Source organism: Stegastes partitus, unplaced genomic scaffold, assembly GCF_000690725.1.
Source record: "Stegastes partitus isolate 25-593 unplaced genomic scaffold, Stegastes_partitus-1.0.2 Scaffold205, whole genome shotgun sequence".
Classification (NCBI taxonomy): Eukaryota; Metazoa; Chordata; class Actinopteri; family Pomacentridae; genus Stegastes; species Stegastes partitus.
The window spans coordinates 155227-171944 of record NW_007577936.1 but is presented as its reverse complement, the minus strand read 5'-3'; positions in this window follow the sequence as shown (position 1 = coordinate 171944).

Genomic DNA, 16718 nt, shown 5'->3' with positions numbered 1-16718 from the left:
AAAGATGACATGAGCTGGCTTTTAACAGCAACATGAAATAATTATATGTGCCAACTTAAATTAAGCCTCTGGTTGTGTGTACAAAAAAAGCACAACCAGACATTAGCTTTAATAGCTGCAGTCACATGTATTTAGGAGAACGTATAATGTGCTAAGAGATCTGAGAGTCTCGGTGGCACCGCAGCACAACAGAAGGTAGAGGCTTCCTCGAGTGTGCTGTGGCTCTTATTTCCAGCTCGATGTGGGACGGAGAGGGAACATAGGCACAACATATACACAGCGATGGTGTGAAACAGCGTCACTGCCTCCAGCTTTTATGTGCACTTTGAACTTCATTTGCTTTAATCTCACATCGTTTGACTTATTCCCAGAGCTTGATATAGCCAAAAAAGATGTAGACTAAGAGTGTGGAACTTGAGGTTTGATCTCTCAACTGTGACTGGGTGGAAAAATTCAAATAGGAAAGGGGTTTTTTCCTAGTTTAACAGCAACTATAGGTGTTTTGTGGTCGTTATTGTTTATATTGACAGTGAAAAATAGGTGGAAGTGGAATAAATTATATGCAAAACAATTATCTTATGTCGGGTATTAGCAAAAAAAAGAAGAGTATTTTCTGTCTTACCAGGTTGTACATGTACTGCAAGAGAATTTCGTAAGATGATATGCTAAAGTGTTGGATTCTTTTCATGATAATCAACTGACTTGTTGTCATTTAATAAATCCATAGTCCACAACATGTCAAAGAAAGTCTTCAAAGCATTTTGTCCAACCAAAAAGACATGCGGACTGTTAGAAAGAGAAACAACTTGGGAATGCTTGTATTTTGTTATTAAAGTGCAACCAGATTTTTTCTAGGTGTATCTACAACTGATCTGTGTTCATCAACTAATTCATCATGTGATTAACTAATCAGTTCAACAGACATGACACATACATTTGGAGGTTTCATTTTACCAATTGGTTCCTCTGACTTTAAATGTCATAAGCAAGTGCCAAAGACAGTAAGGTGTTTTTAACTGTTGTTTAAATGCAAACCATTTAAACAGTTAAAAATCCATCCTCATGAATCTGAGCAGTTCAGGTACCTCCAGCTCAAAGGCAGACATTCCAGCAGACGCACAAGACTGGACGCCAACCAAGGTGGACTCCATTATCCAAGACTGGCACATAAAAGCTCACCTGGACGAAGAAGAAAGATTTGAATCCTCAGTTCTGTGGTCAGATGAGATGAAACTGGAGTTGTTTGGACACAGGGGTGCAGCATTCATTTGGCAAGAGAAAGGAGAAGCATTCAGCCCAAAGAACAGCATCCACACGCTCAGGCATGCTGGTCGGAGTGTAATGCTTTGGTGGTTCTCAGGAAAACGGGCCAGACAACTTTGTCACGGCAAACGGCATCATGAGAATTAAGACATTAAGATTCTGGAGAAAAACACAAGACAATCTGCAGACAAACGTGGCCTTCGGCAGCACCAGAACCTCCAGTAAGGCACCGATATGAAACAAACAGCCCAGATAGTTAAGACATGCTCAACAGGAAGAAGAAATGGCTGCAGCTCCATTGATGAAGGTGAACAAAAACAGTGCTGTGGACTATGAAGTGAAAACAAAGATAAAGTCATGTTGCAGTTCTCTGTGAGCTCTCTGTCACGACAGGAGACACACGTCACATCACGTAATCATTTGATCCGTCAGCAATATGGAAATATTGATCAGCGCAGCCCTAATAAATTATGGACCGTCACTAACCCTGAACTCGGCCATGTCAACTGCATAAACAAGGAAGAAAGAGCTTTCCCACATACCATTTTTTAATAATTTATGTTGCTTTAAGGGAAGGCTGCTCTGCAACCGCAGAAGGTGTAGTTAAGACACACATCAATGCCCTCAACAAATTTCTGCATTCGTAAAAAATTTAGCAGATTTTAAAAAAAAAAAAAAAATGTCTATTTCCTTTCACATCCAATATGAAAAAAACATACAGATGGGATTAATTTTGACTTTTCCATTCAAACAGAACTTCAACTCAGCAGGCATGAAATTCGCATTTGAGACACTTGCATCATTTCAATGTGATTTAGGTCTGGACTTTGACAGAGCCATTTCAAAACTTTAAATTTCTTTGACTTCTTCCTCGCACTGAAGCTGGCTCGTGCATCTTGCCACGTGACTTATTTACACTTCGGCTGCAGCCATAAAGAAAAAGGCTGCACATTATGCTGTGAGAGAATCAGTGTCTCCCTCTTCATAGCAAGTTTCATAGCTCATCCAATAGTAATCCAAGTTGCACCACATCATCCCTCTGCACTGATAGAACCATTCTGCCATTCTCTTTGAATTCCTTTCATTTTCCACGAGAACTTTTTATTTCAGACTTTGTGGAGTTACCCCAGCACTTTCTAAAATCATGTTGCTGGATGTTGTCCCGAAGCTTTTACCTACCTGGACAGCTTAGACAAACCTTTCTGAGTGCTGACCATGGTGTGCCGTTGTACTCCCTGCGTTTGGAATAACCTGACTGGTTTAATTATTGAGGCTGTAGTAACAGATTGTGGCCACTTGATGCTGCCATAGGTAATGTATGTTATCTATGCTATTTGGATTTAGATTAAGATTAGATTAAGATGCAAAAGGAAAATGAAAAACATCCTGAAGACATCATCTTAAGAGAGAAGTTAATGAATGTAAGGAAGTGCAAAGTTCCACCCAATTCTTTAACACAAGGACACATAAACAGTGAATGTGTACAGCATGTTGGTGCACGACAAACGTGTGTATTCATCTACACTTTGTGGCTGTATGCATGCAGGGGATGTGCACACTGCAGCCTACAGAGGTCACCATTGGCCTAATTGATATAATAAATTAAGTTTTAACACACGTGAGAAGGTGTAAGGCAGGGAATTACGCCACTAAAAGTTTTATATGAGAAAGATGGAAAGTTAACAACTGGTGCTGGGATGAAATACAGGCAATGCAATTTGTCCTGCAGTCACAGGAACAAAGCAGGATGGAGACAAAATGACAGAAGGAGACATAGTGGACATTTATGTATATGTGTGGGGAGATAGTGGCTGTATTTCTCTGCTGTTGAGAAGAAGTAAAAGAAGATGAATTTTATATTTTACGTAAGAGTGATATATGGCTTTCAGGTAATGCATGGCTCCCCTCTGGTGGTCAAAGCAGAGACTCACAGCGTCTCAGCAGCAGTGACTGAGTGCAGCTGACTGCTTTGCTTCTCATTCAGTTTGACCATTGTGGGAATATTCAATAGATGTGTTTCATTGCTGCATTATTTCTGACTTTGAATTCATCTGTATGTTTATGTATCAACTGAGTTTTGTGTGCGTAGATTGCGTCGACTTTATAGCAGAGTAATCATTACGAACGAACCAGCACGGTTGTGTTTAAATCTAGCGTCTTCTGGAGTCCAGTGGTCGCCTCCAGTTGTATCAGTCACTGTAAAGCTCACAGGTGTTTTTCACTGAAGGTCAATGCACACTAAATGTGGTGTTTGCATGGAGCATATGTATTATTTTAGTAGAAAAGCAAACATGTGACATGTTGAAACAATACTGAAGAGTATTGCTTCAAGTCTCATTTAACCCCTGTAAGTCTCACACTCAGCCAAGGATTCTTTTATCATTAAAAGAAGGTAATTTTACACTGAAACATCAGTCATTCACTTGGACTGCATTTTTTGTTCTTTGTTTTTCTTTCAGTTTTTAGAACACTCCTATTTTGACTAGAATGTACGATAAAAGAGAACAGCAAGACTACTCCATAATGTCAGCAATATGGCAAAATTATTCAGATCAACTCAGATCATCAGAGGCCCTTTGCTTCCTCATCTGTCTCATTTTTGAGCATGTGTCATAATGCATGTAGCTGTATGTGTGTAGCTGCATGTCACAATAATACTAAGAAACACATACAGAATATCTCCACAGGTTTCTATTTTTACTAGTTCCTGAGATACTGTCATTCAAATATAGCTTCACATTTTAATGTGCGATATAAAGTGTTCCAAAAAAAAATTAAACGTTTTTTTTACAAATATCTTTTTAAATATTTGTATTTTATGTTTGAGATGGTTGAGTAGAAAATGTTCTTAAAAAACTGATCATTTGAGATGGAATGTTCCACATATGTTTTTCCTAAACCAGAGAAATACTTGATGTTTCAGTTTGTAGCGCCTTGAATGTGTATTTTTTTCTTCACAAGGCCTCACCAGTGTTCGCAGCATTGTTAAGAAACTGCTTTCGCTATCAAAGACATCTAGTGAATCTGTTCTTTCTTCAGCTTTGTGCTCGACCTTCTCTCATATGCTCCACCACTCCAGCCACAGCTGCTGCAGAAAACATGGAGACTAGAATAGAATGCGGCTAAAGAACAACAGTGGTTTGTTGCAGTAACTTGTCTTTGGAAACAAATCTGCCTCTGGTCTCACCAAGAAAAACAAGTACACACACACACACACACACACACAAAGTACTCAACCTTCGAAGTTTCAGCAGAGGTGAATCACAAACTGGCCTGAATGGTCAACTAGGAAACTACACTAATGAGCCTTGAAGTGATTCGGTATGGGAGTCATGGGACGAACGGAGTGTGTGTGTGTGTGTGTGAGAGCAAGAACAGATGTGTGTGTGTGAGCGTGTGTGTGTGCGTGTGGATGGCAGAGCATGACAGGCAGCGCGTGAAGTCAACATTTCCCACCACACAGCTGGTGATGGTTGCCATGAGAACCGTAAGGGGCAGATGGTACCCAAATGGTGCCTGGATGCCTGGATGACACTCACACACACATGCACGTATGCAAACATACACACATGTATGATAAGTTGGAGCTCGATGTTAGAACTTGGTAATTAAGTTAGCTATTTTACACTCAAGTCCGTGTGTACGTTTCTATGGTTTCAAGCATAAACGCACTCTGGCAGGTGATGAGTTCAAATGAGAAAACATCAAACATGAGTGAACATGAGTTCTAGTTCCAAAGAAAACAGTTTGGCCTCAGTCCATTAGCTGCTCTTTGGCACCAGAAGTTAAGGGTGTGTTTCGCGCAGGCACACACATTCCAAGGTTTTATGCTGATTGAAGTTGTGCAGCTACAGTACACCTTTGCAGGGATGGATGTTTTAGCATTTGGTTTGTTTAGATGCAGTATTAATTAGTTTTGTCCTTAAGAGACACAATTGTTAAGTATTTCAGTCTCATTTTATCTGAGAAGCAAGCAGGAGTATAGATTGGAATTAAATGTGCACATGGACATATTTTATAGACACTGTGCTCAAAGATGTATGGAAAGTCCTTGTTGCGACTATCTCTGTCGTCAAGATGCTTCAAGTGTAAGTTTGGTGATATTTTATATTTTTCATATTGTCTAAAAACACGTTAATGAGCCACACCGTAGCACTCGATGACCTGTTCCCTCATTACCATGAACACGGCTGCTGCATTTTTTCATGAGTTACATTCATTAAGGCAATCTGCAGCAGAAAATAGTGGCCAACAGATATACTGTTTATGATTATTTGAGTAACTTTTGCTAAAATGTACAGGTGTTTTAATAAATAGGTTTTCTTTTATTTAAAAAGTGTGTATTTGTGACCTGTTTCCAAAGGTTTATGTCCTAAGCAGAAATAAATAGGACAAGAGCAAGACAGGCTGGAGAAAACTGAGCGTGCTGAGAAATGGACCAATGTATTGTTGGGCTTGTCTTGTCATGGGATTGGTTGACCACTGGCCAACCTTATCCTTTGAAAAACATCTGAGGTTCCTCACTGGAAGTTCACTTATGTTGTAGCTGGAAGAAGGCACAATCATATCCATATGGTTAAGATAATACTGATATGACGCAAGTCATCATGAAAATGTACTTCTTCTTGTATTAATCTGACGAAGACAAAGTCATTAGCCTTTATCTATTCATGAAAGGATTTTAAAGAAATACTTTTCAGCACTATAGATAAGAGGGGGAAAAGGGCTAGATTTGGTATTAGTCTGGTACGGTTGCCTCTCGATTTTCTCTACTTCCCCTCAGCCACTTTGAATTTTGTGAACCTTTTGTTTATCTTTTCACAGTAGAAGTCTCAGGCTTAATTCGAAATGACTCCGGGTAAAATGCGTATATCGGTAACTCCAAACCGCTGCCTGTAAGACCATTGCATAATTCTGCGTCTGTGCTTTTGATGTGTGAGAGAGTGCAGAGCCACAGCTGAGCCTCGGGGCTTTGGCTCCACAAGTGTGACAATTGATTTGGCCCAATGTACAAGGTCAGACTGTGGAATAACACAAAGAGAGAGAAAGAGAAACAGCAAGAAAGAGAGAGGAACACAAGAGGCACGCAATAAGAGGAACAGAGGAGGGACATGACAAACACAAAAGATGCTTTTATGGGGTCATATGGAGACTGAAAAGAAGGCAGCAAACAGCATAGAAACATTAGAATAACAAGAGGCGGTCACAACCTTTTTTTCTTCTAACTGGAAAGAGGTCACAGTGGTAGCCTTGTTTTGCTCCACAAAAATGAAAAATAAATGACAATTACAAGCTTGACAAAGTTATTGTCTGTTTTTCTGGCGCTACACGCTTGTTTGTTTCTCGCAGCTCCAAATATTGTTTGAGTGACCTCTTGACCTCCCTTTGAGAGCAAAAAACAGTCTGTAAAGACATTTACACACCATGGCATTACAGTTACACCGATGTGAAGTACACTCAGATGATTTCTGACATTTTTGCCTCGACAGTTGATAGGATATGGATGGACATGAAAGGCAACACAGAGAGAGAACAGCTACCACCTGTACCAATAGCAAAAGGTGGATTTTATTATTGTAACATCTGGATTGTTGCATTCTGTCTCTTCTATTACGAGCAACAGCTTATCTGGGAACAACCACCCAATTTGGACGTCACCAGCCCAATAAATGGCTGCTATCATTGCAGATCTATCCCATTCTCCACCTTTTGGTAGGCTCAGGAGGCCGTCATCATCATTCTGATTATTGATAAATGCAAAATAACAGCCACTGCTCAGGCAACCTTGGTTGTGTGAAAACCTGCATTTAAAATCTCCAGTGCAAAAAAGAGTTTTGTGGTAACTGTAGCAACAGGGTGTATTTTAACCCAAACCAAGATCTTTCTGTAAACCTAACCGAGTAGTTCTGGTGCCTAAACATAAGCAAGTCGACACAGAGTGAAAGCCGAGTGAAAACAAACCTTGAGTGGAAAAGTAAAACTCTGGTGTTAGATGGGTCTCAAGCTGAAGTCTTGTGGCTGAAAGTCTGCTGACTTATACCCACTCCTTCGAACACTAAAAGTGGACTTTGATCGTCTTTTTAAGTGCTAAACAGCTTCACCGTCATTAAATGAGGTGATAACGGGGCTCTATTAATGGCCCACTGAGCCTCCTAGAAGATAGTGGTGGTCCCTGCTGGGTCATACGTGCAGGAGTGGTCCACACTGATAAAGGCCATCTAATGGGCTGATAATATCCAAAACGTCTCCAAAAAATTGCACTTCTATGCGACTAAACTCCATTCTTGATTATGTTTTGAAAGAAACATCTTGTCTCCTGCAGGTAACAGTATGACTTAGGAAAAAGGTTTCCACTTCAAAAGAGCCCCAGTGTTCATAAAGGGTTTGTTAGTTAGAATGGTGGTGGCATAGTTATTTTTAGACTTAATTCTCATTTTCACTCATGGTTTGTTTAGGTTTAGGTACCAAAACTACTTGATTAGGTTTAGGAAAATGCGGTTAGGGTAAAATACAGCCTTTCAAAACATGCTGAAAGCTTTTCCTCCATTATCGCTACAAGGGAGACAAGTCCCATGTAATATGTGACTGGTTGGCAAACAGATAGCTGATTAAAAATGTCTTTTATGATACGCCACAAATAAAACCTGAGAGAATATGTGATTCTGTCAAAAGCACAGTTGTGATTGAAGTTTATGATAGCAATACTACAAAGAGTTGTCCTTCAGGAGTAGTTGGATGGTGTAATTACATTCACTCAGTGTAGAAGGTAAAGCTCGTGGAAACGTTCATTGAGCACTTATTTTAAATACTACATTAAAAAAGTGCCATGAACATTTATGTATAACCAACACTGTCTCCCAACAATTACGGTTCTATATACCTGAACTGTATTCTAAATTACATTTTGAAGGAAATGTAGTTTCTGTGGAACCACATTTGTTTGTGAGTGTGTATCACAAATGTATTTCTAATCAGCATGTCTTTGCTTTTCATTTTAATGCTTAAATGTTGCTTCTTTTCAACCAACAAATGATATATTGGATGAGGCAGGACTATGCAACGTCATAACCCAGGAAATGGAGCAAACATGTTTAACCTAACCCATGACATTTTTTCCTTAAGCTAACCGTGTAGTTTTGGTGCCTAAACTTAACCAAGCTTCTTAAAGTAGTTATCTTTGTCAAAGTGTTAACCATCCCTCAGTGGATGTGAAGCATGTTTTTCAGGCGCTAACTGCCCTCCTCTCCTCTAACTCTTTCGGTGGACTTTCTGGTTGTTCAGTCTGAAAGCTTTTACTACTGTGTGACAGATGAGAAAATATGTTTGTTTTTTTCAGATGGAAATTCAAGGAATGAAGACAGATCTGGTGTAGCAGTTTGATGATTTTGCTAAAATTCCTGTCTTGTTTGTGTCAATGTGCCCATTTCTCTCTTTACTCTGTCAACTTATGTCACCTTCTGCAATCCTGAATAAGCAAATTTTTGCTCGGACGCTTGTGAGATGTGTGCATGCATTTGTGTCTATGTGCGATGAGGCATAGAGGACAAGGAATCATGGAGTGGCAGAGTTTGTAATTTCAGGCCTTGATGAGTGTGAAGCTGCTCCCAGCGTGAATTTGCATCATGTGTGTTGTTGCACGTGTATGAAGCAGAAGTATGACTGTTCTCATATCTTCCTTTAATCAGAAACATTTGCACATATATACGTGCACATATTGTATATAACAACTTTCACATGTGCACATATTCACCCTCTCACACTAGCAAACAGAGTCTTTCTTTGTTGCACGCACACACACTCATGCTCAGTGGGCTGCCATCTGTTCTCACCAGTCAAGCTGTCTTGGCAGCCCCTCAGGCCTGGGACACCATCAATGACTCTCCCTTTCTCTCACACGCTCACACAGGCACACACCAACCATGTAGAGGCCAACAGACCGACGTGATCACTGGCACTAAACTAATAAACTCACTATTCGGTCGCTCTCCCAGAAATACGGAAAACTTCCCAGAGCAACTCTTAACAGCTCAAGGCGGTGAATTTCAACATATGTGATCTCCTTTTGTTGACAAGACATATTGTGTCAAATGATGCCAAATTCACTTGTGCCTATTTTGGCAAAGCACACTCATGACAAGCATAATGAAGTGGTACTTTGACTGTATCGGCCTGCCACAGGTAAATATATTTTTTTATTTATTAAGAAATGGACATAAAATACAAGATGATACTCACACACACCTGTGGCTTTTGTGTAGTGTGTATCATACCTAAATAAATCAGGGTTTTTCCTGCATAAAGGATTTCTTTGGCACACTCTCAAAAAGGTTTTAGCCTCAAAGCAAAATTACCACCAACAAAATAAGAACTGTATTAATTAAGGTTTTGTTTACTCAAGCATAGTAACATTTTTGTTCATCAGATAAATATCAAATGGTGTAATAGATTGTCTTTCATATATGTAACAATTACTTAATAATACAGATGCCATCTTTAATATTGATTTAAGTAATAGCAGGGGCTTTGACTCAAACTAAGATTAATAGTACAAGTAGTAATCAAACAGTAATGGGAGGATGAACCTCAATGCCTGTGTCAGCACCTGTTAAGCTAAAAACAACTGCCAATACACATTTAATGGTTTATAGGTTTATCATTTTGCAACTGACAGTAAGGATAAATAACTGCACAGCAAGATATTGATTTCTTGTGCATGTGAGGAGAACCTGTGATGAACTGTCCAGTTCAAATGTCGAGAGCAGTGACTTATTATGAATGATTCTGACATTCTTTTGATTTTTTTGTGGACGTGCTGTACCGTCACCTCACAGTTGTGCATGTCGTTGTTTTTTGCATGGTTTCTGCATGGTTTTCCTCCAGTTGTTCCAGATTCCTACCACAGTCCAAAGACATGTACAGTTTATAGGTTCGAAGGGCCTGCATGTGTTGTGTTGTGACATAGAGCAGTCTGGCATTGTGGATCGTTCCTCAGACAACATTTAGTTACCACCCCTCTGAACCCTGAAACCCGCTGGTGGGTTTGAAAGGCATGATGTCTTCTAAAAATCACCAAAATTACACCATCTATCAGAGCCAGAAACTGTACAAGCAGAGAAAATCATCAGATTTTTAAGTTCCTTGAACTACTCATTTGTGACATGCTGTTCCATCAGGAAACCAAATCTAAATTTAAAATCATGTTTCATCAAAATCACTTTATTCCACATGCCTTATGCAAAAATTTGCCAAAATAAACCATTAGCTCTGAGCAAACTGTGTAGAAATACTGCTCCTACGACTCCTACTCCTACTCCTACTACTAATAAGAAGAAGAAGAAGAAGAAAAAGAAGAAGAAGAATAATAAGAATAATTCTATAGTCATTGGCTCAACCATAAACGTATGAGTGACTCAACTGAGACCAACAGTCACCTGACAAAAATTCATAAACTTGTCAGTTGAACTGGGCTAAACTGTGTTTACACAGAAATGACGGGAGACTAATATGAAAGCAAAAACCAAAAATGTAGTAGGATAGTGGTAGAATATCTATAGCATGTAGAGTCACCATTTCTTCTTCCAGTGTTTGTAACACCAGTGAGCACTTAGAAAATGTTGTAGATTTTGATTACAGGTTTTTTTGTTTGTTTGTTTGTTTGTTTGTTTGTTTGTTTTTGGATAGTCTTTTGTTAAGTTTTTTTGGTTTTTTACTGTTATTTTGTAAAGTAATTCTGCTGGTAGTCAAACACATGCAACTTTTGTCTTTTTATATTTGTGGCATTATAAACTTGTTGTACTGCACAAAAGAGATTTTTGAGTTCAGTCTTCATCTAGACATGGTTGTGCTGTTTCATGGAGGCACAGGTCTGGATATTACAGTAAAAAGTGAGTCCACAGCGAGCAAAAATGTGCCATGAGTAAAAGATGCCCAGAACCTACTTGGGGTTCAGACGGTTTTTGTCACTTCCATTAATACTTTTTGTCTTACTGTGACTTAGGAAGGTAATTATGCTTTAGTTTTTGGAACAAATAATGCATTTAAAGGTGTAAACAGGACACTTTACTGTATTGGAGGCCAGTTAGTTAACTCTAGTTTATAACTGAAGCCCTGTATTTACAGCCCAAGAAGCCCCTTTTTATATCTGTGTGTTCATATTAGAGATGTGACTGTGAACCAGCGTGCATTCTGACACAAATTGAGGCCATCAGTTTTAAAGCACTTTAATTGTGTTTTCCTCCAAACAGTATCTTTGTCTTTGTTACATCTTCCCCTCTGCACCCCACCTCCAACTTTCTCACGTACCCCACGGGAGGCAGATGCAGTTTAAAAAGCTCAGTGACAGACTGGTGACCTGTTGTGCCCTGACTGTTGCCCTGAGAGCTGCAGCTCCCTCTGAAAAGCAGCTTTAAAGATAAACAGATAGATGGATGTATGGATAGATGGACGTAGCCTTCTGTCCCAGAACATAACTGTTCTGTCTTTATGTGCGTGACGTCTTTTTCCAGGAATTTGTTTTCCCCTCTTGTTTTCCAGCAGATAATTATGCCTGACCTCATTTTCTCACAGGTGTTTTACTCTTCCTGCCATCTACAAGCGCTCCCTCCATTTGTTCTGTAGAAAAGTTCTCTGCCTCTTTTTGCACCAAATGCAAATCAGCAATAGACAATAAAGTACACAAGATAGAGTGTTTTGGTTGAGAGTTTTGTTCCTCGCATTTATTTATTAAACCGCTGATTTATTTAACGCGATCAACCCATGCGAGACACTTAGCTGTACTCAGCAGCAAACTAGGTTACCCTGCCTGGGGGCACATAAATACTGCTGTCAGAACAATACAGTTGTAAAGATTTCAACAACAACTGTTAAAAGAACTGGGTTACTTTAAAGTCTTTCACAATGTCCATATTCCTTAGCAACACCCAACTCTCAATACAGAAGCAATAAGTGACCTGTATTTACTTTTTATATATAAAAAAAATTAACAAGGACATTGGAAGAGCAATTCCTGCACAAGTCATTCACGTGAATGCACACTGATGGCTCTAGTGCTCTTTAAGTATGGAATTGGCATCAACTTTTAATAATAGGAATGAGTCAGCTAATTAGGGGCAGAGACTGCTGTAGTGTGGCGGTAATAATATAATGATGTGAAACAAGTTCTCGGGGCTTCATTTAGTTTTTTTGTTACATGAACATAATGCAGACAAAAAAGGGGGCTGGGCATCATTCATCATTTACCAAACAAGTCGCTGTCACAGATTAAAGGGAAGGCTTTGACAGCCACATACACACAGTCAACTCCTGTAATAAAACAAAACAAAATACACGAATGAACAGAGAGGATAAAAAATGTAGGCGTGTGTGTGTGTGTGTGTGTAAGAGGGAGAGAGAGTGAAATCAAAGAGTAAGCCTGAGTGGTTTTGATGTTATTGTCATATAGAAGAGAGTCCCACGCTCTGTATGACACTCTGCATGAACCCAGAGCTTAACACACACACACACACACACACACACACACACACTTACACTCACTTACCGGCAAAGTAATGCACACACTTAGTGCCAGCAGCACATTGAGTTTCAATGGCTAACAGAGCATTTTGAAGTGTGTTTTTTGTATTCATGGCAACTCATGTTGACAACGACAAAAGGCTGCAGGACTGTGACACACATGATTGATTAGTTGGGTGGATTCCCACAGATCGCAAACCACTGCAGCAGAAAGAGATTTAAAGTTGTGACTCCTTGAAAAAAATGTTTTTCTGTCAATTCTGTCCTCGTAATTGTATTTGCTCCCTGATATATGTGCTAAATTGGACCATTGGTGGCAGGGTTGAACAAGATTAGGAAGTAGAGCAGAGAAAAGGGGGGAAAAAGTCTGATGAGTACAATGTTTGCTCTGTTGAATAAAACCACAAGAATTCCTGTACAAATGCCAAATCCAAAATGTTTTCCTGCTGCAAATAAGCTGCCACCTGTGGACAAGATGCATGTGAACTTGGCTCTTAAGCGCTTGGTGTGGAATTGCAGCTGTTGGCAATCATTTGGTTACTGCAAAAATGTTAGGTTTTCATGGTGGGTTTATTTTATTTTTGTGTGTTTTACCACGTTTTTGTTTTTTTTCTATTGGCAGATGTGCATCAAGAAGTCGGACACTAGTTTGTTTACTTTACAAATGTTATGAAGCTCAACTGACTGAATTCCAGGTGATATTAAGTAGTTATTTTCTTCACAAAGACTTCTGATACCTCAGAGTTAGATTTGCATTTGAATGAACAGTTTCAGTTTTTCCACTCTGAGTCTACACAATTTCTAGAGAGCTCTGTTGAAAACATCTAACCAATAGTTAGTTTGCATTTTGTGTTGTTACCGTCAGAAAGTTTTGATGAGCAAGCACAAATACACTTTACCTTCCAAAATGTGAGCCATTTCTTTGATTCCTGGTATGCGCCATTAAAAATGGAAGGTGTTGTAATAGAGCTTTGCCCCCTACCCATAAGCACTGCTAAGTTTGAGGTGAAAGATCAAGTTGGGGTTATGCGTATTTTGGATGCTATTAGCCCTTTACTGTCCCTAGTCATTAGGGATGACCTGATCCCAGTTATAAGATTGGATTACAATCAAGGCATCTAATGGATCTTTGTAGGCCCACATGGCTGAGTCCAATCTTTTGCTTATGTCTGATGTTAAAGTAATGATTAATTTGTATTTTAGGTTGAGGGAGGTTCACAATTGTCTGATATTGCTATTTTATACTATGGACACACAATATAGGCCACCAAGATGACTGTTGCATATACCACTGGGATATACAAACACTGTCCTTGTTGATCCGGGCTTGATTTAACGTATGCAGCCGGAAGTCATCAAGCTTCACAGAAGACTTTGTCACGGTGCCCCTTAATTAGCTAAACCCCCACAATGCTCTCTGTTTGCCAACAGCGACTGCCCAACCATGTGATTTAATTAAATAGCAACAACTTGGATCTGATCAGGGACAACAAATAAAATGTTATCAGAACATCCCTGTTATTAATCAAGCGGATCAGTAACCAATATTTGAAACCAATATGCATTTGCAGTAGAAATAAGACAAACCTAAATGCTATTGTTTCTTTATGTTTTACAGATGTTCAATTGAAACGAGAACTCTCCAGCTTTTACCCTTCAGTGTAGCCTTCAGTGTTGATAGTCATATCAAACACAGATGTGCATCACACGGCACTCGTGATGCACAAACAATCACATAGAGCTGTTGCCAGGACGTTGCTTCCTGGTGACTACAAACAGAGAGAGGCAACTGCATCAAAACCAAAGTAATGCATTTTGTATCATTTGCTGTTGGAAAATTTGCTTAAAAACCAATGATCACAAAAAGTGGAAAAAGCTGAATATCAGATATGATAATTGTCACACATCACACCCACTGATGTCGCTAGAAGGCGGCCCCCTTTGCCTTCTATAAATACATGTTACATATTATTCTCTGTCTTTTTACTTTTGTTTTGAGTACATTTATTCACCGAACAACCTGATGAGGTTACAGCACCACAACTTCTTGGCTAGGTTTAGGAAAAGACCATGGTTTGGGTTGAAATACACTCATTCATTATGTTAAAAGCTCCATTTTGTGGGTTTCCAGTGTGATGACTTCATGCATGCATTCATTCACACAAGAGATTTCCTGTATCATCTTGGTTACTTTCAGTTCATTATTGATCAGAATAGATGATTCCAGACCTTCTGGCTAGTTTGTACAGGAAGGTGTCTTCTGCTGTTGTGTGCAGGCGTGGCTACGACTGAAAATGAGCATAACATCCAATTTGGGTGCATTTTTCCAGTCAGACTGCAGCAGAAACACAAGGAGTCGTAGACACAGACTGAAGGAGAGAAGATTAATCTTGTAATAATGGGTGTCATTTACTGGTTTAATGTGTCTCATGATATGAACAGAGGTGACTACCTAAGTGCAGAGTATATGTTTAATACCTTAATCTGTGGTTTCTTAAGTGTCCCATTCAACTAGCTGTCAAACAGTGATTGATTTTACATGCTGGTTTATGTGTTTTCTAGTCTGCCCTGCAGTATTAGGACCAGCATGCAATGGTGCTGAACACCTATTATTGAACCGATTATTATAGCAGTCAATTTAAGTGATGATAATTTAGCAAATATGATGATTCAAGCAGTATTTTCCACCACTCAGAACAAACGGTCAATATGTTGTTTTTATTTGCGTTTGAGGAAGAAATCATAATCGCGAAATAAAGCCAGTCAGCAGATGTGAGGATGGATGAATTAGGCGCACAATGAAAAGAAAGCAGAAAATGGGCTGAAGCAGAAAAACATAGTGAGATAAAAGGACACAGAGAGATAGATGCTGGACAGGAACCCGGGTCTCAGCTGGTTGTTGATAATCATGTTGTCTCAGTGGACGAACACACAATCAGCAAAGTTGACCACCAAACTTTCATCACAGCTCAGTGTAACAAACCTCAGCTCAGCCATTTAATGTTGTCTGCACTGACTATGAACATAAACAACATTTCTCACATTTCATGAAATGTTCTAAGATCACTTTAAGCTTAATAAAACTACTAACTGGGGAGGTGATTCATTTTGGAGAGACAAATATAAAAATTCGACATGGCGGCCTCGTGCCACCTCCTGTGTCGTCTTGTCTCTTTAGGAGCTCCTGAATGCATCCGTTTAAATGCATTTATGGAGTCTGAAGCAACTTGGGAAAAGTTCTCCCCAGATTGGTTGTATTGATCTTAACTGCAGTGCTGTACTTTAGTTGGACGGTCTGAATAAAATATGGATCACGATAAATCATCCAGTTTACCTCCATAACCTGGTGTGTGTTTTGTCATCAGTATGCCACATTAATGTTCTTATAAAATAACATTTTAGATTAATTACAGTTCGAACAGTAAAATTCTGGACTTTGAGTTGCCTGTTTGGTTGATAAGGCATGGATGCAAGTGGATTTAAAATTGAGAGATGCTGTGTGGAAATCAGAGGATGAACTTATCCTCCCATCGGAGACTAAGCCAAGCTAACAAGCTGAAGAGTTTGTTTACTGAGCATTGGCAGCGTTTTAGCTTGGAGGGCTGTTTTTACTCTAACACATGAGCAGGGGCACTTTCAGACATTTTTCATAGGGATTGCAAAGTGGGAACGGACCACAGAAACCAAAAGCCGTTGCTGAATTTCAGTCATTTCATCATGTTTTACAAACGTCATTTGGTTACTTTGTCAATATGAGAGGTAGAAAATTAAAAACTTATTCACCTTTGTTTCTTATTTTACAGTTAAGGTTACGAACTATCTAATGCACATAGACTAAAACAGGTACAGCTAATATTTTGGGTATTAAAATGACCGCCAATCAGAATATCTCAACAGAAGAGATGCCACAATGCATTTGAATGAGAAAATGTTTACCAAGCACA